The 22,103-nt window shown below is 43.3% G+C and overlaps 1 long non-coding RNA gene across 1 annotated transcript in view; it reads left to right on the top strand.

Moving 5' to 3' along the window:
* The window catches only part of LOC141276180 (uncharacterized), a 63,105-nt gene that overhangs the window by 15,184 nt on the left and 25,818 nt on the right, over positions 1-22,103 (top strand). The window lies entirely within an intron of this gene.

Below are 22,103 nucleotides of genomic sequence, written 5' to 3'. Positions count from 1 at the left end.
GAGCCAGTCAGTGCCCCAGTCCTGCCCTGCCAACTCCTTGCATGTGAGAAACAAAATCCCTGCCCCCCATATGATTAAGCCTTTATTAGTTGGATTTTTGTAACGCGCATCCAAAAGCATTCCTTAACTCATACAAAATGGAAGGGAAATTAAACATTTACAATTTTTCTTCAGATGAGCCCTGAACTCTCAAAACTTCAGTCTTCTACTTGATGGAACCTAGAGTGAAAGACAGTGTAGAGAAACACATCAAAATTGCACCGTACTCATCTCTTCAGTGAGGGGACTTCATAGGTAATGTTTCTTTCACTTTTCTTTTTTTTTTTTTTTGGGGGTACGTGGGCCTCTCACTGTTGTGGCCTCTCCCATTGTGGAGCATAGGCTCCGGACGCGCAGGCTCTGGACGCGCAGGCTCAGTGGCCACGGCTCACGGGCCCAGCCGCTCCGCGGCATGCGGGATCTTCCGAGACCAGGGCACGAACCCACGTCCACTGCAAAGGCAGGCGGACTCTCAACCACTGCGCCACCAGGGAAGCCCTCACTTCTTTCTTTGTGTATTTTTCTTTTCTTGTCAAACATTTCCAAAGCGATCATAGATACCTTTTGTAATTATAGAAAAAAAGAAAATAAGAACAGATCTTGTGAAGGAATTCTTGAACTAACTACAAGATATGAAATGTCAAATCTGTTTACAAATGAAGAAATGGACACAATTATAGAAATAGAGAGCAGATTAGTGGTTTCCAGGGGTTAGAGATGGTGGGGAGTGGGGAGAGGTGTGGTTATAAAGGAGTATCCTAAAGGAACCTTGTGGTGATGGTGGAGTTAAGTATCTTGATTGTTGTGTTGGTTACATGAGACCACAGATGTGATAGAACTGCCTGCAGCTACACACACACACACACACACACAAGTACATATTTAATCAGTGAACTTTGAGTAAGCTCTGTGGCTTGTACCAGGGTTGGTTTCCTGGTTTTGATAATCATTATATATAGTGATGCAAGTGTTAACACTGAGCGGAAGCAGGGTGGAGGGTTCACAGGACCCCTCTCTACACTCCTTTGCAACTTCCTTTGAGTTTACAATTATTTCAAAATAAAAAGGGTTTTAAATACCTTAAAAATGTAGAAGAAATGGAGGTACAAGGAACTTCATAGTTTAGCCGAAGTCGTTTTAGGATCCCTCCTCCTGTTTCTGTCTCTTAAAAGTGCCTCCAGTCCACCCACCAACATGGTGAGCCTTCTTGGGTGTGTAGGTCTTTCCCTGGCATCTATTGCACTGAAGCTTAGGTGCCAGGAAGATTCCTGAGAAGGAACATGATTCTGAGCTTCTGAGAGCACAAAATACATTGTTTTTTGCTTGTCTTAGGCAAGAACCTTAAAGTAGGAGAATACAGGGCTCCCTTCTTACATCTACAGCCTTCCTGGCTTTATCCCCATAATTCTAAAACAGGAAAGTTAATATCCTAAAATCCCACCTCTCATCCACTTGCGTCTGGCTCTTTGTGACTTCCTAGGTTTCATCCCGTGAATTTGATCAATTAACCCATACTAATGGGAAACATCTGTACGCTGGTCCTGGAAGACTCGCCAAAGCCCTTCTGGAGACAGCATCCCTCCCCCTCCTCTTCTGGATGCCTAACCCCAAGTCACTCAACTAATCTGAATTTCAGGGGTGGGGAGAGGTGGGGTCAGGCTGGTGGGGAACCTATTTTAAATGTTGGCAGACACATCCTGGCCAGTGGGTCTAAAGAGCTATTTGAATTTTCAGGAAAAAAATGCAGTACGCCGGAAAGGCGCCAGATGGACTGTGAAGCAGTCCACGTAGCCACAGGAGCGATACTGCATGACTAATAGGTGCTCTGCACGCCTTTTGTCAGCGTAAACATCATCTTGTCAGTCTGTTAGGACAATGCAACCTAATAATAATTCAAAGCATTTGTCAAAGGCAGAGAGCTTCACACACCTAGGTTTATTTTCAAGACAACGCTGTCAGTGGACTTTGATTATTTCCATTGTACACATGGAGAAATTGAGGCAGCATTTTACAGAGAAAAAGATGAGCCAGAGTGAGAATTAACCCAGGGGACAGTCTCTATACTTCTTCCCTCTGAGTTTGCTACAAAAATATTATTTACGAATTGTGTGGAATGATGATAGCGCCAAGACGACCGATTCAATCAAGAAACAGCACCTGTGTTGTAGCCCCGTTTATTTTTCACTGACCAGAGATAGCTCTGAGCAGCAGTTGAAAAGGTGAAAAGTTACCACTTCCCTTAACCATCTCTCGGGCTACCTACTGAAAGCAAAATGTCTGAGAGCTTCTCCTTCTGGCTTTGCTTAGAAGTGCTTCCTTCTCCCAAGCTCTGAGCCTTTTCCCAGAGGACTTCCTGCTTCTTTGCTTAGATATCTCCAAGCAGACGTGGGCATGCCATGTTTCCCAAAAGAGTTGCCTAAGACCCAAAAGTTTATTTTAAATAAAAATATACAGCCAAACTCATTAAAATAATGGCAGAGGGAAAGTAGGGCAGAAGGCGAGGACCGATGACTGAGAAATGGCCGTTACCATGGTAATAACAGGGTGGGCGGGGCTAATTCTGGCCCCTCAACATTTACTTTAAATCACTGGTTCTCAAATGCTAGGGTGCATCAGAATTTCCTGGAGGGCTTGTTAATACACAGGTATCTGGCCCACCTCCAGATTTGCTAATTCAGTAGGTCCGGAGTGGGATCTTACACTTTGCATTTCTAATAAGTTCCCAGGTCCAGCCTGAGGGCCAGATCTGTTTTGCCACATGTTTTGGTAAGGCCTGCAAGCTAATAATGGTTCTTACACGTGGAACCCTTGCAACTGATTCCATGACAGGAAACACTAACTTCGAACCCCAGTTAAGGGAAATGCTGCCCCCGCGAAAGTAATTTCGTTCTTCTCATTAGTAGATCTGTATTACAAAAAAGTATACTCAATATTATAGTTTGCATTTCATCAATAAAACTGGGGAATTTTGATTTCCTCCCTTGTTACATAAGTACCCAGATAATATCCTCAATTTTGCCTCTTGGCTCACAAAGCTTAAAATATTTGCTCTCTGGCCCTTTTCAGAAAATATTTGCAGGTCCTTGGTTGAGCAGATGCTGCGCATCTGGGAATGACTGAGGGCCACTGCTCCAAACTGACTTCCTAAACGCCCCTTCTGCTCCCGGCACAGCTGGCCCTGGCCTATCACACAATGTCCGGAGACACGCTCCTCAGCGTTTATTGTTCCACTCAAGGCAGGGAATCTGCGGAGCTGAACAGAATGTGGCGAATGCCTTAGCATTTGTATAGAAGAGTGGAGAAAAGGGATTTGAAAAAATACGGTCTTTAGCCCTCAGCAGATTTTACAGGAGGAGAAATTTGTTTTGGGTGTGGTCCCACCTCTTTCTATAAGCCTTGTCTCCTTGGCATCCCAAGAGCTTGGTACTCTGGGGCTTTTCTGACTGTTCAAGGTCCCCAACTTCTGCCCTCCACGTGGACCCATCCCTCCCCCCCCACCCCCCACCCCCCACCCCCCACCGCTCGCACCCGCGGCTCTATAATCTCCTTCCAAGCTAAGTGGTGGGTACCTGGTCTGAAGAGTGACTCTTCTGAATTTATAAATCTGTGATTCATTTCAAATATTTGTGGCACATATACTTCCTTCCTTTGTCATTTAATATAGAATTGTATGTTTATATATATATATATATATATATATTTTTGGCCTCGCCATGGGGCATGTGGGATGTTAGTTCCCCGACCAGGGATCGAACCCGTGCCCCCTGCATTGGAAGCTCGGAGTCTTAACCACTGGACCTCCAGGGAAGTCCCTATGTTGTAACATTATTTGGAAATGATTGAAAAATGTCAGCTTTTTAAAGAATGTTGACCTTTTTCTTGCCCCCGCTCTCCAGCAGATTTTTGGTATTAAAACCCGCTGAAGGTTAAGTTTCCTTTCGTAGCTTGTCTTGAAGAAGGAGCGCCACCCGGCTTCTGCCTACTAATGGAAACCGGGATTTTCTCCAAGAAAAGCTCCGCCATCTTGACTCTCCTAACCAATGAATAAGTCAGCCGGGGTCTTCTTCCACCCTCTTCCTTGGGCTCAGACTGCAGGAAAACCCCGAGGAAAGCGGAGCGATCTCACAACAGGATGCAGATTGCTTTCGCTATCATGTTTAGCATGTCCCATGGCAGAAAATTACTCACCGCTTTTCCTTTTCCTTTTTAAATTTGGGCCCACAATTTGGAAGCTCCTGGCTTTTGTGAAAGCTGGGAGAGAGAGTATAGTGTGGTAGTTAAGCGATCTAGAGTCGAAAGACCTAAATCTGAGTCATCACTTTATCACTGAGAGTGTGAGCTCGGGCACAAGGCATGGGTGCTCTTCACACCAGTTCCCCATGCCTGCAATGGTGTGACATCACAGCTACTCAGAGGTGAGTGCCAGGATTAAAACAGGTAATTTGAAGAGTTTGTAGGACAGTACCTGGCACATAGCTTAGTGAGGGCTCCATAAATTGTAGCCTTGGTGTAAGTTTATATAAAGTACTGTATTAACTGGAAGTTAATAATTTATGCATCTGTGCTCCCCACTAAACCCATCCATCCGTCCATTTACTTGATAAATATTTTTGAAGACCTATTTTAAGCCAAGCACTCACATGGATTTGGGGGTACAGTGTGAGCAGGCCAGATGAAGCTCCAGCCCTTTCATGGCTACATTTTAGTGGATTGTGGATTCTCAAAGATGGAGATCCTGTCCATGCTTCTCCATCTTGAGCCCAGGATAGCACTTAACCTAGAATAGATGCTTAAAAAGTACTTATTAAAGAATGACTGGGTAATTGACACCTCTGAAAATGCAGAGTCAGCTGTGGTGAGGCCTCCTCTTGACTGGGACTTGGCCACCACTTGGAGCACCATCTCTGCAATGTGCTGTTGGACGGAGATCAGAGCTGGGCGTCCTCGGAGCTCTGGTGCAGTCTTGCTCTGGGGGCCGTGCCAGGAACTCTCTTCCCAGGGAGCACAGAGGGGAAGTGATGGCCCCCAGAGAGACGGCGGTCATTCAGCCAATGGTCTTCTTATTAATTGCAGGATGTAATTCCGTACTGAATTCCAAGTGGCAGCAACACATAGATTGTTTTCCTACCTAACTCGATGCTCTTTTCATGGCTATGATGAATCGAACTAACTGTTCAGCTCTTAGTGAGTTCTGGGGAAGGAAACACAGTATTAGGCTGCTTTGCACATTGAGAGGCAGAGAAAGCTTTCAGATTATGGAGCAATTAATTAAAGAACAATCATGAAAATGTTCCTGATAATTCCTATCAAGCAGCTACTCACTGTTCCTTTATTATTTCAGATAATATTCATGATCATTGTTTAATTTGTTTTTAACATGGATATACAGTTTTATGTAATCCCTTTGTAATTGTGAAGCACTTAGAGGTCGAGGTGCTCTGAGATACTTCTTTATTCAATTATCCAACTTTTAGAAGGATCCCATTATGCAATTAACCCAGCTTATTAACAGACATACATTTTGTGTCTTTTTTGCATGTAAATATAACTATAAACTTACCTGATTTAAATTTTAAGCTTCACAGCAAAAGCCAGATTGCCATCTCTGTGTGAGTCTAACTAATGTTAATGCGGCCATGGCTCCTACTAGGGAAATCTACGAGTAGTCAACAAATATTTCTCGGGCAGTTACCTTGTATAAGGTATGGAGTTGGAGTCTGGGGGTTGGTAAACAAAGAAATTTGTCAAGGTTTGTTCTGGATCTCTAGGCACTTTTAGTTTTGTTTGGAAAATAAGACAGATAGCATAGAATGCTAACTAATCACATCAGGCAATATGTGTTGAGTGTTCAATGATAAAAACAATTGCTGTAGAAGTTCACAGGAGACGGCAGTCTTGACGGTCACACTGCCTGTGGAAGCCTTGCCCACTTAATCGCGTCCACTTCTTGCAAGTTTGCCCGATGAAATAGAAGGATGGCAGGTTGAGTCTACTCCTTTGCTACTCGAAGTGTGAGCTGAGAACCAACAGCTTCAGGGCCACCTGAAAGTTGGTCAAAAATGCAGAATCCCAGCACTGCCCCAGAGTTTGAATCAGAATCGGCCTTTTAACAAGACCCACCTCCACAGTGATTCACAGAACGTAAGGTTCTTAAGAACATAGCCTGCACACTGATAAATAACTTGCTTTGTACCTGAGTGAAAATTAGACTAATGTTTGCTAATCTCATTCTCACTCCAATTAAAAAAAAAAAAGAAATTGAAGGAAATCATTCATTCAGCAAGTCTCTCTGTACCTTCTGTGTGCTAGACACTTGGTATTTGTTCTGGTTATACTCTAACCATAGGTAGCCCCATTAATTCTGGTGACAGCAGAAGACTCCAAGGTCTGAAAACCAAATATATTCTTAACACTCAGGGATCTTCTCTCATCAGCTAGCAAACCTGGGTCACCCCAAGAAGTGGGATAAGTTAGAAACGCCTGTGGGCAAAGGGTGATGCCCAGGGAAGGAGGGACTGTAACATAGGTGACAGTCCCGCAGCAAATACAATTTTGTGTTTGGTTTCCTCCTGTGCTCAATTCTATATCCAGCAGCCTACTGGACATTTCAACGTGTGTGAAACAGCTTTCTTAATCATAAAGCTCCAAAGAGAATTCTTAATTTTCTCTCACAAACCTGTTTTCCCTCTGATCTTCCTCTTCTTGATAAGTGGCACTGCTATCCACCGAGTTCATCAGCCGAAAAGGAGTGATTCTGAACACTTCAGTTTTCCTAGCCACATTGCATCTGATCCATGAGCACTTCCTGTCAATTCCACCTTCCGGATATGATCTTGGCACAATCCCCTTCAGTTCTTCTCCATGGGCACCACCCACCATCTTGCGTGGGGGGCTGTGCTGGTCACCTAAGTGGTCTTCCTGCTTCTGCTCTTGTCTGGTCCAATCTCATCTCCACAAGGCAGGCAGCATGGTCTTAGAAAAATGTCAGTCTCTTCATACCATTCATCTGCCCCAAACTCTGATTTCCTGTTTATCTTCAAATTAGGTTTCACATAGACACACTACCATGTGTAAAATAGGTAGCTAGTGGAAACCTGCTGTATAGCACAGGGAGCTCAGCTCGGTGCTCTGTGACGACCTAGATGGGTGGGATGGGGTGAGTGGAAGGAGGTCCAAGAGGGAGGGGATATATGTATACGTATAGCTGATTCAATTTGTTGTACAGCAGAAACTAATACAACACTGTAAAGCAATTATACTCCAATAAAAAATTAGAATAGAATAAAACAGCAACCAAGAGACCCTGTTTGATCTGGGTCCCGTTGCCCCTCCCCCTTCCCCCACCTCCCACTATGTCCAGCCAAACTGACGTTTTACTTATTATTTCAATGTGTTGAGCTCTTTTCTACCTCAGGACCTTTGCATTTGTTTCCTCTGCCTAGAACGGTCTGCCCAGCTCTTCACATGGTTGCCACAACCTCGTCCTGCAGAGCTCAGAGTAACTGTCCTGCCTCAGAGAGGCTCTCCCTGGAGTTCAACTGGTCAGCAACTCCAGCCCCGTTTGTTTATTTTATGGTCCTAATGACAATCTCCAATCACATTTAAAAAATTTTTGTGTGTTTTCCTTATTTGAGTCTGCCTTTCCAAACCCGAATATTACCCCCCAAGGGCAGAGACCTCATCTCTCTTGTTCATCTCTATTTTCCAGCATACAAATGTGTGAATGGATGAAAAGTGTAGGTTCTAGATCCGTGTGACTGTGTTTTTGTCCTCTTTCAGAGTAAATCTGAAATGCTTCTTTATTTAATGACCCAACTTTTAGAAGAATCTCATTATTCAATTAACACAGATGATTAGCACAGGTACCCACATTCTATCTGTGCACACATGTATGTGTAACATGGAGCCAGATACATTTTGCAGGTAGAATAGAGGTGCCTCAAGCTAGCTCGTCATCTAAAGGAAGGAGCACATTCCCAGCACCAAACTCTCTGCAGTGCAGTCAAGGGTTTGCTTCTGGGATCCATTCCAAACAGCACTGTGGCCACTTGTGCATACATGAGCTTCCCTGAATGGAACGCTAATAATAGAGGTAAGAGAGGGCTGAGTCCCTACACCCGGACAGGAAGGGTGGGTGAATCTCCAGCCCTGCCAGGAAGGGTGGGTGAATCTCCAGCCCTGCCAGGAAGGGTGGGTGAATCCCTACATCCTGACTTAAACATGAAGGAAATAAGCTTAAATTTCCTTAAGTGGTTTGAATTGTTAGGTCCTCTTGACCTATAAGAAAATTGGTAATAAAACATAATTGTAAGCACCTGTCTGTTTCCATGTCTAACACAATACTAAAGAGGCTCACATTGGCAAGTGTGATGGGCAGGGTAATGCACCCTGCCCCCCACAAAGATGTCCACATCCTAATTCCCTCCAGAACCTGTGATTATGTTTCCTTACAAGGCAGATGTGGTTAAGGACACTGAGATGGGGAGATTATCCTGAATTACCTGAATGGGCTCAATGTCATCACAACGGTCCTTAAAAGTGTCAGAGAAAGAGAAGTGATGACAAAAGCAGAGTGTGAGAGTCAGAGAGATTCAAAGATGCTTCTCTTCTGACTTTAAAGATGGAAGGAAGCTGTGAGCTAAGGAAAGCAGCATCTTCTAGAAGGAACCAGCCCTGCTGACACCTTGACCTGAGCCTGGTGAGACCCATTTCAGACTTCTGATCTCCGGAACTGTAGAATAATAGATCTGTGTTGTCCTAAGCCAATAAGTTTAGAGTCATTTGCAGCAGAAGCAGCAATAGGAAACGAATACAGTGATAATGGCTGGTAAAGATGCATCCCTTCTTAGTTTTCTTTTTCTTTAATAAAGCAGTGCCACATTGACACATATACATTATTGCTACTATGTATAAAATAGGCAACTGATGGGAACATACTGTAGAGCACAGGGAACCCTACCTAATGCAGTGTGGTGTCCTAAATGGGAGGGAAGTCCAAAAGGGAGGGGAGATCTGTATGTGTATGGCTGCTTCATTTTGTTGTGCACCAGAGGCTAACACAACATTGTAAAGCAACCACACTCCAATAAAAATTAATTTTAAAAAAGGTAAAAATTAGAGAAAAAAAATAAAGTAATTCCAGTGTTCCAAAGCCTTCCACATGGTCCTAATAGAGATTCTAAAATTTAAAGCACTTTAACTGGAAACAGAGTCACCGCATCCCTCAGTCAGAACCCCCTCACTCTTGATGTCACACGCAATACTCACAGCTTTGTTAACTAGTTATCCAGCCTGCAGCAGATTTAAAATAACAAATGAGGAATTTTTGGAGCAAAAGTAATGCCAGTTACAGTATGTGACGATGGGTGGCCTGGCTGTGAGAGAAAAGATAGAAAACGCACAGAGAGGCCACAAGAGGCAGACGCTTAGGGGTAATGGACGCTGAGGAATGTGACAGCTCCTGGAGGAGAGCTACTCACTGACATCACAACTCATTACTCACTGTTTGACTCGTGACCCCGAAACATGGAAAAAAGGCTCAGTCATACGTAAGATACCTCCCCATATGGAGGGAAGTGTGCCCTACATTTAAAAGAGATATCCGTCAAACTTAATTAAAATAAAACTGCTCTGATGCTTCAAGGTAGCCAACTATCTGGAAAGGATTCTTCTCTAATGATACTGACTAGCGTGGTATTTCGAAGGGCGTCTCTTCTTCTCATAAAAACGATTATCTGACATGGTTTTCTAGAAGATAATGAAGGGCCTCCCTGTGGGACTTGACTCCTATATCCTTTCTGGAAAATGGCATGAAGTGATGGATGGACTTTTGATTGCAGTTCGAAAAGGCTGCTTCCGCCTTCTCACCATCCCTGGAGAATAGCTGTCGACTGAAAGGGATTCTCAGCAAGCTTCAGCGCTAAGTGCTTACAATACGGTTAGGCGGAGTCATAGTTGACTTTTAAACATTTTTCATTTTTCACTTTTAACCATGCTGTAAGCATTCATTAATTAAGCCTCATCAGGCACTGAGGCGAAAGAATTGCCTCCAGTATTCTGTAGATGAAAACAGTTTGTGGGATACTTCAGCAAGTTCACCTAATGATGCAAAGGAGGGAGGGGTCTCCCACAGACCCACTGCAGTGTTTTAAAGCAGGGCTTCTCAGGAGGAGCCTGGTGTTCCTGAAAGGAGCCTATGTTTCCATACATGTAACCCAGAACGTCCCCTGGAGACTAGTTGTTGCCATGCGTGTGGTCTCATCATGTGGACACTGGGAACTGGGGTGGTACACATACTGTGGCACATGCCCCCGTGCTGCTCTCCTGTCTCCTCAGCTGCTCCTACCCTGCGCCACGCACCATCATTTCTCACCTGGACGCGGGCAGGAGCCTCCTGACAGACCTCCTGCTGCCCCCCTTGCCCCTACAGCCTCTCTCCTCACAGCAGCCCAAGCGATCTTGTAAAATCTGAAATCGGATCAATGCCACCCCCCTGCTTATACCCGCCCCCCCATGATCCTCACTGCACTTACAATCAAGGTCAGTCTTCTTACCTGGACTCCAAAGCCCTGTGGTGCCTGGTCCTGGCTGCCTCTTGAAAGCCAACCCCTGCTCATTACCCTGGCCTCTTTCTCCTTGTTGAACATCGCAGGCCCGTTCTCACCTCCAGGCCTTTACATTGGCTGTTGCTCTGATCTTCCCCCAACAGCTTCTTCCCGTCTCAGCTCAGATGTCAGCTCCTCAGAGAGGCTTCTCCTCCAGTCTACAGAGACTGGGGGGCCTATAGGAGCACCACGGTGATTCACAAAATGCACATTAGTTTGAACATGTTGCTAAAGGCACCATGGGTTTTGGTCATTGGGAATTTTTTTCCCCAATTTACAGTGGTCTGTGAAAGTGTCTGGCATTAAAATTTGGTCCTGATACTTGAAAAATTGTAAAAAGGATAAATTCCAGTATGAAAGAGAAAATAAGTATGAAATGAGGACACAATTCTTTTTAAAAAGCTACTTGATACTAAAAATGATTCCACCAGTATATCCTGAGGTTGTTATTAAACATAGATACTTAGAACATTTCTCAAAAGTAATTACGTTCTGGCTTTAACGCTGTAGATGTAAATACCCAGCACAGAGTCAAGCATTGATTAATGGTAGTTCCTTGCCCCTCAGCTATGGGAGGACCTGTTTTCCTAAGCTTCTCAAAGCCACATGAGACTCTACGTTTATTCCTCAGGGCTTAGAAAAGCTTCACGGCAATCAGGGCCTATGAAGAAGAGAAAATTACTATCAGCCTTACTGCAGGCAGTTTAACAATCAGTCAGATTGTGAAGGATAAATGTATCCTGTAAAATTTCCATTTGGGGAGCAAATAAGTTTGTTATGTCAATGAAATGTGACACTGAAGCTGCAAAAATATTGGATGGTCTCTGGCAAAAAGTGAAAAAGATGCAGAATGTTTTGAAAAGATTAAAAAACCCCAAACGGGGAAAATGTATACTGTGTGATGGGACAGTAATGTGTATAACCACATTGTCTGTCTGAGGGAGTGGGTCCCTGTAACCTGCGATGCTATTGTGTGTGGAGCATCTCCATGCGTTTGGGAGAAGGACCTGGAAAGGGCGGAACTGCTCTGCACACCTGCAGGGAGAGATGGGGAAAAGAATTCAGAGGGCGGTCCAGGAAGTCAAGGGGTGGGACTGAGGAGAGGAGTCTGGGTAAGGGCTGAGGAAAGGGTGGTGAGAAGCCTCCTTGATGGAGACGGTGGACAAAGAATGGCCAAAAGGATATTTAAGGACAGGAAGATGTACTGTGGGATGCTCTGTCATTTGACATATGTTGAACACGTGACCTTTTCTCATGGTCCTCCAGCCTTCACTAGAGCTGGCTTTGTATAACGGGGTGTGTGTGTGTGCGTGTGTTGAGTCAGAAGCTGAACTTCTCATCTGTTTAGCAAGACACCAAGTGAAAAAGTGGCCATGAAAACATAAGCCTTTCAGGAATTCAAGGTTTCTTGGCTTTACACTTCCATAGGGAGTTTAGCCTGACCTGATACGGTTCCTAAGAGTCTGGGAAAGCCACAGAGATGTCTGGGTTATGACTCCTTAGAAGCTTCCAGGGGCTTGTGTGTGAGAAGAAGTAGTGAAGGACTTATTTTCGCGCCTCCTTATAATGAAAGCTGTGTGCTCGCTGATGGTAATATTGAACTGGGAAGCCAGAGCTTTTCTCTTATTGTTTACGCATCTTTATTTGGAGGACAGGCTTCAGTGCTGCACACCAACACCGCAACACTTTTCATTCTGGTTTTACTAAATTCCTCCCTGGGCGCGTGTTCAGGAAAAATAGAAACATAAATTTAGTTTCATTGAAGAAAATTCCCTGAGGTGTGATAGGATGATGGTTTCACAAACGTTTGAGAAATAACAGTAAGTACCAGGGAGAGAGGTGTTGCTTTTTCAAGAAGTCGTTGGAATTTTCGATACTTTGCCGAACTCAACGTGGTATAAAAGGCAGCTGCAACAGATGTGAAGTCATCGTATTTTAAACCTGATGCAGTCTATTCCACACAGCACATTTCTATTTAAGTGGGAAAAAAATAGTTTTGAAGTCATCCAGTTAAAGATTCTTCCCTGGGGCAGCACCTGAAAATATTAGAACTCAGGTGGATGAGAAGTGAGAGAGGGTCTTCATTTGGGCTTTAGTCTGAATTTCTAGTCTGTGAGTTATTGTGGTTCTTTATTAAGCCAGCCTGCTGGCTTGAGGCTTGTAATATCTCCAGTTCTCAATGACTTTATTTCATATACATTTCATATATTTTAAATGTGCCCTTTGAACACATTATTATGAAATGTTATATGAGAATGTCAATCTCCCAATAAAAAGAAAAGAAGGTTTCAGTTTTGAGTTTTGTGTTTGGGAAGATGACTCAGTGACTTGGAGAGAAATCTACTGCTGCACACACAGATATAGTTCTGGAAGAACAGGCTGCAGTTACAGCTCCTTTCCTCTAGGAAGAAATCCTTCTGTTTCCTATAGGCTACAATGACAATTATATGAATCTGTACAAGGTTCTGAAAATAGGCAGACGTATGCAGTGGGCAGGTTAGCTTTAAAAGGGACCACTGCCTATGTAAAGAATGAAGCTTCCATGTTGGTTGGAGTTTGAAATGAGTCATCTTTATCTGTCAACACTGAAAATTAGAGAATGCTCTTGCTTTATCAAACCTAACAGTGAAACTTTCTGGAAAAATGCAGCTAGCAAGGTAGCACATAAGTGGTGATGGGGAAACTTCTTTAAGAGGAAGGGAAAGGAGACAGTGATGAGATTCCCTGTGGCTCCCCTGCCCCCCTCCTTCCCTCACGTCTCCCCCCCCGCCCCCCCCCAGTTCCATTTTCCCCAATTAATTGGATGCCCTCAACCCCGCCCCCCACCTCTGGCACACATGCGTTTATTCAGCCTAGGAAACTCCTGGCCAGAGAATTCCTAACAGCTGTCTTTCGGTTGAAAGTCTGTCTGTGCAGTACCCATGGAGGCTTAGGTTACGCCACCTGATTGTGAAGAGTGTGAAACTCCTTCCAAACCAGCTTCCTCTGTCCACTGGAGCAGGGCAGTGATTTCTCAGGGACAGATCTGCATTCAGCTGGACAGCACACTGTAGCCACCACTGAGTCACACGGACAGCTTTTCCGTGGTCTGTAAAGGACAGCTGACTGTCTACAAGCCGGCTTCAGCGGCCTCATCATTATCCCTTGGGATCCCACACCTCTTTCAAAGACTTCAGAGGCGCTCTGAAAGGGACCCCTGCTTATGTGGAGAGTGAAGCCTGCTTGTCTGTTGAAGTTTGAAAAGCCATCGTTATCTATCAAAATTGAATGTTAAGGTATGTTGCTGCTTTATGGAACCCGGCAGTGCAATAAAAATGAAAAAAGCAGCAAGTTCTTTGCATCACTGGAGCACGGTTAATGTCAACGTGCTTTTTTTTTTTTTTTTAAAGAAGTTTGCTGCAAATCAATGCTTCTGGCTTCAGATATAAGGATAGTTTGTATTTATCGAAAACCTATCATATGTCAGATACGCTGCTTGGCATTTGGCGTACTTGATCTGATAAGATCACTGCATCCTTCCTAAGGATGGATGTGTTACCTTCACTTTACAAATGAGAAAACTGCAGCTCATGGATGCTGGGTCCTGCCATTGACAGATGCCCACGCAGGTGGTTTTGCTGCATAATCTGATCTTTCCATTATATGATGTTTCCCTCTTTATAAGACAAGGAATATGCTGATGAAAAACTGTGGAATAGTCATTGGCCACCAGTCAGTGGGTAAGTGGGGGTCGTATTTTGTTTTGCTGTAAGTAAAGAACTGGCTTAGTAGGAAATCAAAACTAGAGGAAAACATTTGCTTTTCCAGATGAAAAAGTGTTACAAGTTTATTTAATAGTTTTATAAGTGACGTGGATCAGAGAGTACACAGTGAGATCTCCAAAATTAAAGATGGAAGTGAAATGTCAGACTGACAGGGATAAACCATAGTAAGATCTCAGGTTTCGTGAGTGGGTAGAGAAATAGCAAATGAGCTCTAGCGCGGGTGACTGTAAGGCAATATATTCAGGGAAAATAATATAAACTTTGCTTATGATATCCCTTGGTTTCAATACAAGTAAAGAAGCTTAGAATCAATATAAAATATAACATACATAATATTTCATATTTTTATTTTATTTAAAAAAATTTTTTCTATTGGGGTATAGCTGTTTTACAGTGTTGTGTTAGTTTCTACTGTACAGCGAAGTGGAGCTCCCTGTGCTATACAGCAGGTTCTTATTAGTTATGTATTTTATACATATTAGTGTATACATGTCAATCCCAATCTCCCAATTCATCCCACCACCACCACCCACCCCACGATCTGTTATTTTTTGACCTTCATAAGGAAGCAGGGAGAAATATTAATTTTTAATAACACCATTTTATAGAGAAAATAAAGACCTAGGTGGCCGCAGTGGCTTCCCAAGTTTACTCTGGTAGTTAGTAAATGACCTCTGGCTAGAAACCAGTACCACAGAACGCAGCCCATGCCCTTCCTCCTCCTTGGGTTCTTCTATGGAATCAGAGAGCCAGTAATGAATGTGATATTATCATCAGGAGACATCATCTCATCCTCACTATATCAAGGTCAAGGGCTCTGGCTTTGGAATCAGACATACCTGGATTCTACACTACTTGCCAGAATGTGTGTCACAGGAGAGATTATTTAAGCTCTAGAGAGGGTTAGTTCTTCTTGTCTAAAATGGAGATGCGGAACAGCACCTGCCTTACAGAAGCATGTTAAGAATGACATGAGGTAAGAGATGAAAATACCAGCACAATGCCTGGCTCATAAGTATTTAATGAATGGTCATTTTGCTTGTTGTCAATAGAGAGGAAGGTGCAGTGAACTCATGCTTTGAGTCCTGTTGGTGCTCCAAGCACATGGCAATGATTGATGAAAAAAGAAAAAGAAAAAGGTGAATAACCACAGCGGGCTAAACATTCAGCATACACCCCCCCTACACCAGAAATGCAACAACAATGCAAACAGTGGTTAGACTGTAGACGTGGGCCTGCAGGGGTCTCTGGGACAGGAAGCAGGCAGGGGCAGGGGGGCTGCTGCAGGGGAGAGAAGACCACAGCCTTGCCGCCGAGGGGGGCCGGCAGCAGGCTGGGCGCCTGAAGCCTGGGGCTGGGGCGGTGCTAAGCCGTCCCTTATGGGAGGACAATGTGGAAAACTGCTGCGGACAAGCTGCTGCTTCACGGAAGTTGTGGGCCAGGGAGAGCAGACCCAGGGGCAGGGAGGAGCCTCGGGAAACCTCCCCCTGACTGGGAGGCTGAAGCTGAGATCATTGCACGGAACAGGAGGTCTGAAAAATAACCCTAACCCTGGGCAGTGGGTGCAGGCAGGTGGGTGAGGGTCCCCCCCACCTTATGGACAGGGAGTCTGGAACACAGAGGAAGGAAGAAAGAAACACAAAACAAATAACCAAATCAAACACCTCAGAATGATCCTGCAAGTCTGCTGGCTTCCAAAAGTTTTTTGGTTTGTAAAATGCACAAAGACTTTTGAAGCTAAGAAAGAAAACAAAATTGATAATTAACATGAATTAAGTCCTGGAGTTAAAATGGTCTGTCAGCCTGAGAAACACATTTACAGGTAAGTTTAGAATGCTGCAAGAGATAAACCCAGGAAGAGTATTCATAAAAAGAACAAAAAATTGTGAAACAAAACCCAAGCAGAAATAAAACAAGGTCAAGTAGATATGACTAAGAATCAACTTGAAACTTTGGAAACAAACAATGTTGTTATTGGAATTAAAAACTTAATAGACAATTTAAACAACAGACTGGACACAAAGAGAGAATCAATGAACTTGGGGATAGTGCTGAAGAATTACCCTAAATGCAGCACAGAGAGACCAAAGTCAAAATACACAAGAGACATTCAGAGGCATAGTGGATGAACTGATAGAATTAATGGCTAAGAGCTTTCCAGAATTGAAGAAAGATGTGTCCTCAGATTGAAAGTACCTACCAATTGCTAACAAAGCTAAATGGAAACAAATCTAAGGCTTGACATCAGAGTGTAAACATAGAATATCAGGAACAAAAAGAAAATTATGGAAATCACCAGGGAGAAGAGACAGATTATTGGCATAGGCGTAGCAATTAAGAGAGACTTCTCATCAACAATAGATGCCACTGGACTTCCCTGGTGGCGCGTTGGTTAAGAATCTGCCTACCAATGCAGGGTACACAGGTTTGAGCCCTGGTCTGGGAAGATTCCACATGCCACGGAATAACTAAGCCCATGCGCTACAACTACTGAGCCTGCGCTCTAGAGCCCTTGAGCCACAACTGCTGAGCCCGCGTGCCACAGCTACTGAAGCCTGTGCACCTAGAGCCCATGCGCTGCAACAAGAGAAGCCACCGCTCACCACAACTAGAGAAAGCCAGCGTGCGGCAATGAAGACCCAATGCAGCCAAAAATAAATAAATAAAAACAAAAAACCAACCAAACAAAAAACAGTAGATGCCAGAAAACAGCGGACTTCAAATACTGATGGAAATCATTTTCAACCTTGAATTTTATACCTACCTAGACTATCACTCAAGACTGAAGGCAAATCAGAGACATTTCAGACACATAAAGACACAGACCTTCACTGTTAAAGGTATTATCAAGAAGAAAGGGAACCTGAAGGGAAGACATGAAATGGGGGGGGGGGGGGAACAATAATACACATGGGAATTAATAGAATATGTCAGTAAATGTTATTAAAAATAGACTATAAAATAGATAACTATATATTAGATAACTAATATAAAACAGATAACTAGGGGTATGGTTTTAGTTATGCAAAAAACTTCTGAATAGATAAATATGCTAAATTTATGGTTTGGTGTGTACATTATATATTTTAAAGTAATTACAAACATAATATAACTATAATCTCTAGTTTCCAAACTGTCCACGGGAGACAAAAGTTGGACATACAGAAAATCATATTCAGTAGAAATAGGAAGAGGAAATGAAGTGGACAAAAGGGATGATAAAAGAAAACAGTGTGATATGTAGATATTAGTTCAAATGTAAGAGTGATTACAGTTATGATTATAGCTACCCATTAGCAAAAGGCAGAGGCTATTGGAATGGTTAAAACAAAAATCCAGCCATATGTTGCTTTTAGAAGTCATACATAAAACAAAATATTACACATATGTGGAGGATGAAGATAACAAAGATAACCCAGGTAAATAATTACTCACCAAATTTAAAAGGTAGCTAGTGTAGCAATATTAATATGAGGCAAAATAGAATTTAAGAGAAGAAGCATTAACAGGAATAAAACAGCAGCAAAATATACAGTCAGACAAGAAGCTGTAACAATTGTGAACTGCGTAATACAGAGATTACAGCTAAAAGACATGATTAGCATTTATAAAACTATGTCCATTGGCTTCATTTTTGTCCAGTGCAATACATTGTATTAAATCTTAGCTCACCTGAAGTTTTGGCTAAACTTACCAGGAAATTCTTTTTCTTTTTTTATGGAGAGTGTTAAAATGTGGCTGACATGGTCCATCTTGGCTGAAAAAAATAAATACGGTTGGAAAAGTTTAGTTAGGTAAATGAAATACAGAGCTAAACTTGTTATTTAGGAATTTTTTTGTACACCCTTAACCCCAAATGTTAGGATTTAAGAGGGCAACCAAGCTCTTCCATAAAATATCTGTTTGCTCTGGTGTCAGAAGCAGAAGGTTGTTCTGGATCATTTTTCTGACACGAGATCAACATTCCTTGTGTCGTTGAATGTCTGTGTGATGAAAGTACGTAAACCGCAGAAGTCCATTCCGTGTGACCCCTTGGTACTGTTACTAATGCCCATTAATAATTCACGCAGAGCTCCACGATTCTGGTCCTCCCTTCTGGGAGGCTGAGTTCTGAAAATCCGACAAGCCCTGGGTCAAGGACGGACATTCTGACGTAGGGGTGGAAACAGGAAACAGAATGAACCCTGAAGTACACCACTCTCCCCTCAACCAGCTCCGTCCATGACCTCTTTTGCCTAAAAAGCACCTCACCAGGCTTACACACCAAACCCTGGGAACTCTTTTGTGGTTTTTAATGATTGTTGTGCATGAGTACTAGCAATGAGGTGTTCATAACCTTTTTGGGTAGGCGTTTTCATTAATTAATTACAGAGGATCGATCGTTTCACAGTACATACAATTATTGAATCCTCATGTTGTATGCCTGAAGCAAATGTAATGTTCTATGTCAATTATACCTCAATAAAAATAAATAAAACTGGCATTGCACACACACACACACACACACACACACACACACACAAATAGCATTTTTAAAAAAAGAAAATAGTTGACACTAGGAAGTGACAACATTCTGCTCTGTAAAATTTCCCCCAAAGTAAATTATATATAATTTCCAGTGATATAGCATATTTCACATGAAATTCTTTGGGCTTCTTTGAAAAAGAGATATGCTCCCTGTACATTCACAGTAATTATTTTGGAATCTAGTCTATTTTTCTTAAGATTCCTGGGGGATATTTTTCTTAAGATAAAAATAAAGAAGAAGAGGGTCAGCTGATCAGAATGAAGAGGAACCCTTCGAGGGCCCCCATCCGTATCCCTCCTCTCTGTAGGTTCAGGAATTAGGCAGGGGTGTGTGGGGAGGGGAGGGGCTTTGAGGATGGAGAGCAGGTGTGTAGGTGCATGCCTGCTCCTGCACTTCTACCCCTTGCAGTACACACACCAGAAGGAGACTGCTTTAAACAGATTGAATTGACTTGCAACAAGCTCTCCATTGTTTGAAGCTTGTTCCCCATTTTGCGGGTCACCAGACCCGGGCACTTTAGCACATCTTAGCTGGGCCCTGGGGAAACAAGGCACAGAAGAGTGTTCTAATGTTCTAATGGCATATCGGATGCCAAAGGATGTGGCCCAAGCGGAGGAGAAATCTTCAGATGACTGACCTAAGTGTAGATGCCAGCACATTCCTTGTTCCGCGCTTATCAGAATAAAAATCTCATGCCTCGAAGGAGCTAGTGGCCGACCTCCAAGGTCTTAACTGTCTGTAATTGTGCTGTTCTGGCTCTCCTGGTACTCACATTAGCCCAGTGGGGTAATGAAATTTGAGACATCTTTGCAACTATAATACTGTACAAGGGGATGCTTTATCAGCTGGCCGACTGGCCTGATGTTTGTATTCCATGTATCTTTTTCTTTCCGTAATGCTTTAAAAATAATTCTTGGTGCCTCCTGTAACTTCTGTGAGTCTCAGCCTCATGTTTCTGAAAGAAAAAAAAAAACAAAACAAAAACACAAAACCCCCACCTTCCTCTGCAGTTTGCAGACCTGCTCTTTGGTTATCTACAAGGGGACAGCCTTAGAATCAGGGGTGCCCCGGAGCTGACTTGTACTGGCTCCAAGAGCAGATTTGGCCCATCTCTTTCCAGTTCTGCATTCACTGATGTCATGTTGGCGGCTGGAGATCCACCATGATGGGAGTACTTAAACCACGGAAACTGGCACACACCACAGACCAGGGCTTTTTTTCCTGAAGCCAGTTGTTAAAGATTTACCAGCATTCCACTGCCCGGGATCCTCTTAGACCACGGTTCATTTCCCCTAAGACAACCTTCCAAAGCCAGAGGCAGGGTCCTCTCAGAGCTTGCTCTGCTTGGAAATTTGTAAAGTCATGACAACAATTGCACCCCACGGTTATAGGCATCTGTGTTTTCTGTTAGCATAAGACTGAGTAGGCAGCTTTTTCTTCCAGGGTTAATAGGAATACAGTTACGCCTAGCCAACGGAATATCGTTTAAAAAATCCCAACAAAAATGTGTCCTTTGGCTGAAGTTCTTGATTCTCTCCTATTAAACATTGGCTCCTCGCTGTAATTTAATAATAATTATAAATAAAAATAATACATTATAGTAATTCTTGCCAAACGTGCTTTTCCTGTCGGTCAAGGAATGAAACATTGAATGAGTATTTATCATATGTAAGACACAGTGATAGGCAGTATGCTAGATACAGAGACAGACTGTGTAGCCTCAATTATCATCTTCAGGAAGTATATAATTTAGAGCAAGGCAACACATGCACACATGAAAAGTTATGGGAGAGAATTCTAGAACATGTGTAATTTGAATGTATCCAGTCACCTTAAGGTCAGTCTCAGTAGGTTCTTACATCAAAACACACACGACACTGTTGGAGATTCTTTATAAAGGTTTCTGAAGGGTGGACACCAGAAGACAAAGGTGGGAATTGCATTGCAATTATAAAGCAGAACTTTCTGAAACAGCAAAAGTTTCTGAAAATCCTGTCTCTTCCTCCCCTTCCTTCTTGGCCTTTCTTTATCCTCTCTCAGGCCACATGTGTGTGTCATACGCTCCCATCTCTCCAGATATTCTTCAGAGTTTGGCAAAACAAGGATCCTTGGGGGAACCCAGCGTCCTTAGAAGGGAAAGGAGAAAGAGGGTGTAAGTCCACATGATTTCATGGGCTTCTGCCACAACTAAAAGACAACAATTCAACAAGTGTCATAAGGAATATTTGAAGTCAGAGGTCACAAGTTGGGAGTTTTAAATTCAGAGGGAGAAGAAAAGAGGAAAAGGCCATTTTGGGGGCTGGGAAAGCTTTAAGAAGGAGAGATGGTAGGTGAGTAGAAGGTCTCAAAATAAAGACAAGAGAAAAGGAGTGATCCCGGCTTCTACCATCTGTGTTACCTGGTGAGTCACTGAGGCCCCCGCGGGGAGGGTGGAGTCAACATTCCACAGGTGTACATGGAAGCATCTCTTGCTTTTATCACTTGCTTCCACTTCCTCAAAGTGACCCCGAATCCACCAGCCTTTTGCCCTCTCCCCAAAGAGGAGAAGTCACTTGTGCTTCACGTAGACTGAGTGAAGGACAGACAGATTTCAGGACATCTAGGTTGGTACAGAAGTAGGCTCATACCTCAGATCTTTGGCCTAACCAGGGCTCCAACTGCTAATGTATTGAGTGGGAAAGTTTTTCCAAATAACTTTACGATAACAGCATATTTATCAAAGAGATAAGCATGGGTCTCCCTTGCTGTGCACAGTTCTACACCTGAACCTCAGTAACTGGCCAGACAGTAGCACTGCCAGCCTGTTCAGGTCACAAAACATCGGCTACCAAATTCAGTGGCTTTTTTCTTTTTTTTTTTCCCCTCAGTTTTGGACCAATCAACTAGAAAATGTTTCTAGACCAGTTTTTCCTCTTCTTGTCAATGCAGACTCCAGTGACTTTGGGGTAAAGGGGCAACTTGGCAGTGAACTCTATTGTCAGAAACTTTGCAAAGTTCCTGGCTTGAGAATTTTCAGCCTCCTCCTTCCAGCCCAGTTGGTAGCTTCCGAAATCTCGCTGCACCGTTATGAGTAATTTTCAAGACCCAAAGTTACCTCGATGATTCTCAGACCTTCCCTTGTCTTTGTGATGACAGAGCTGTGAGCCTGGGACATGGGGAGTCTAAGGC

Source organism: Tursiops truncatus, chromosome 13, assembly GCF_011762595.2.
Source record: "Tursiops truncatus isolate mTurTru1 chromosome 13, mTurTru1.mat.Y, whole genome shotgun sequence".
Lineage (NCBI taxonomy): Eukaryota > Metazoa > Chordata > Mammalia > Artiodactyla > Delphinidae > Tursiops > Tursiops truncatus.
Note: the sequence above shows the minus strand (reverse complement) of the source record. Positions and strands in the feature narration are given on the sequence as shown.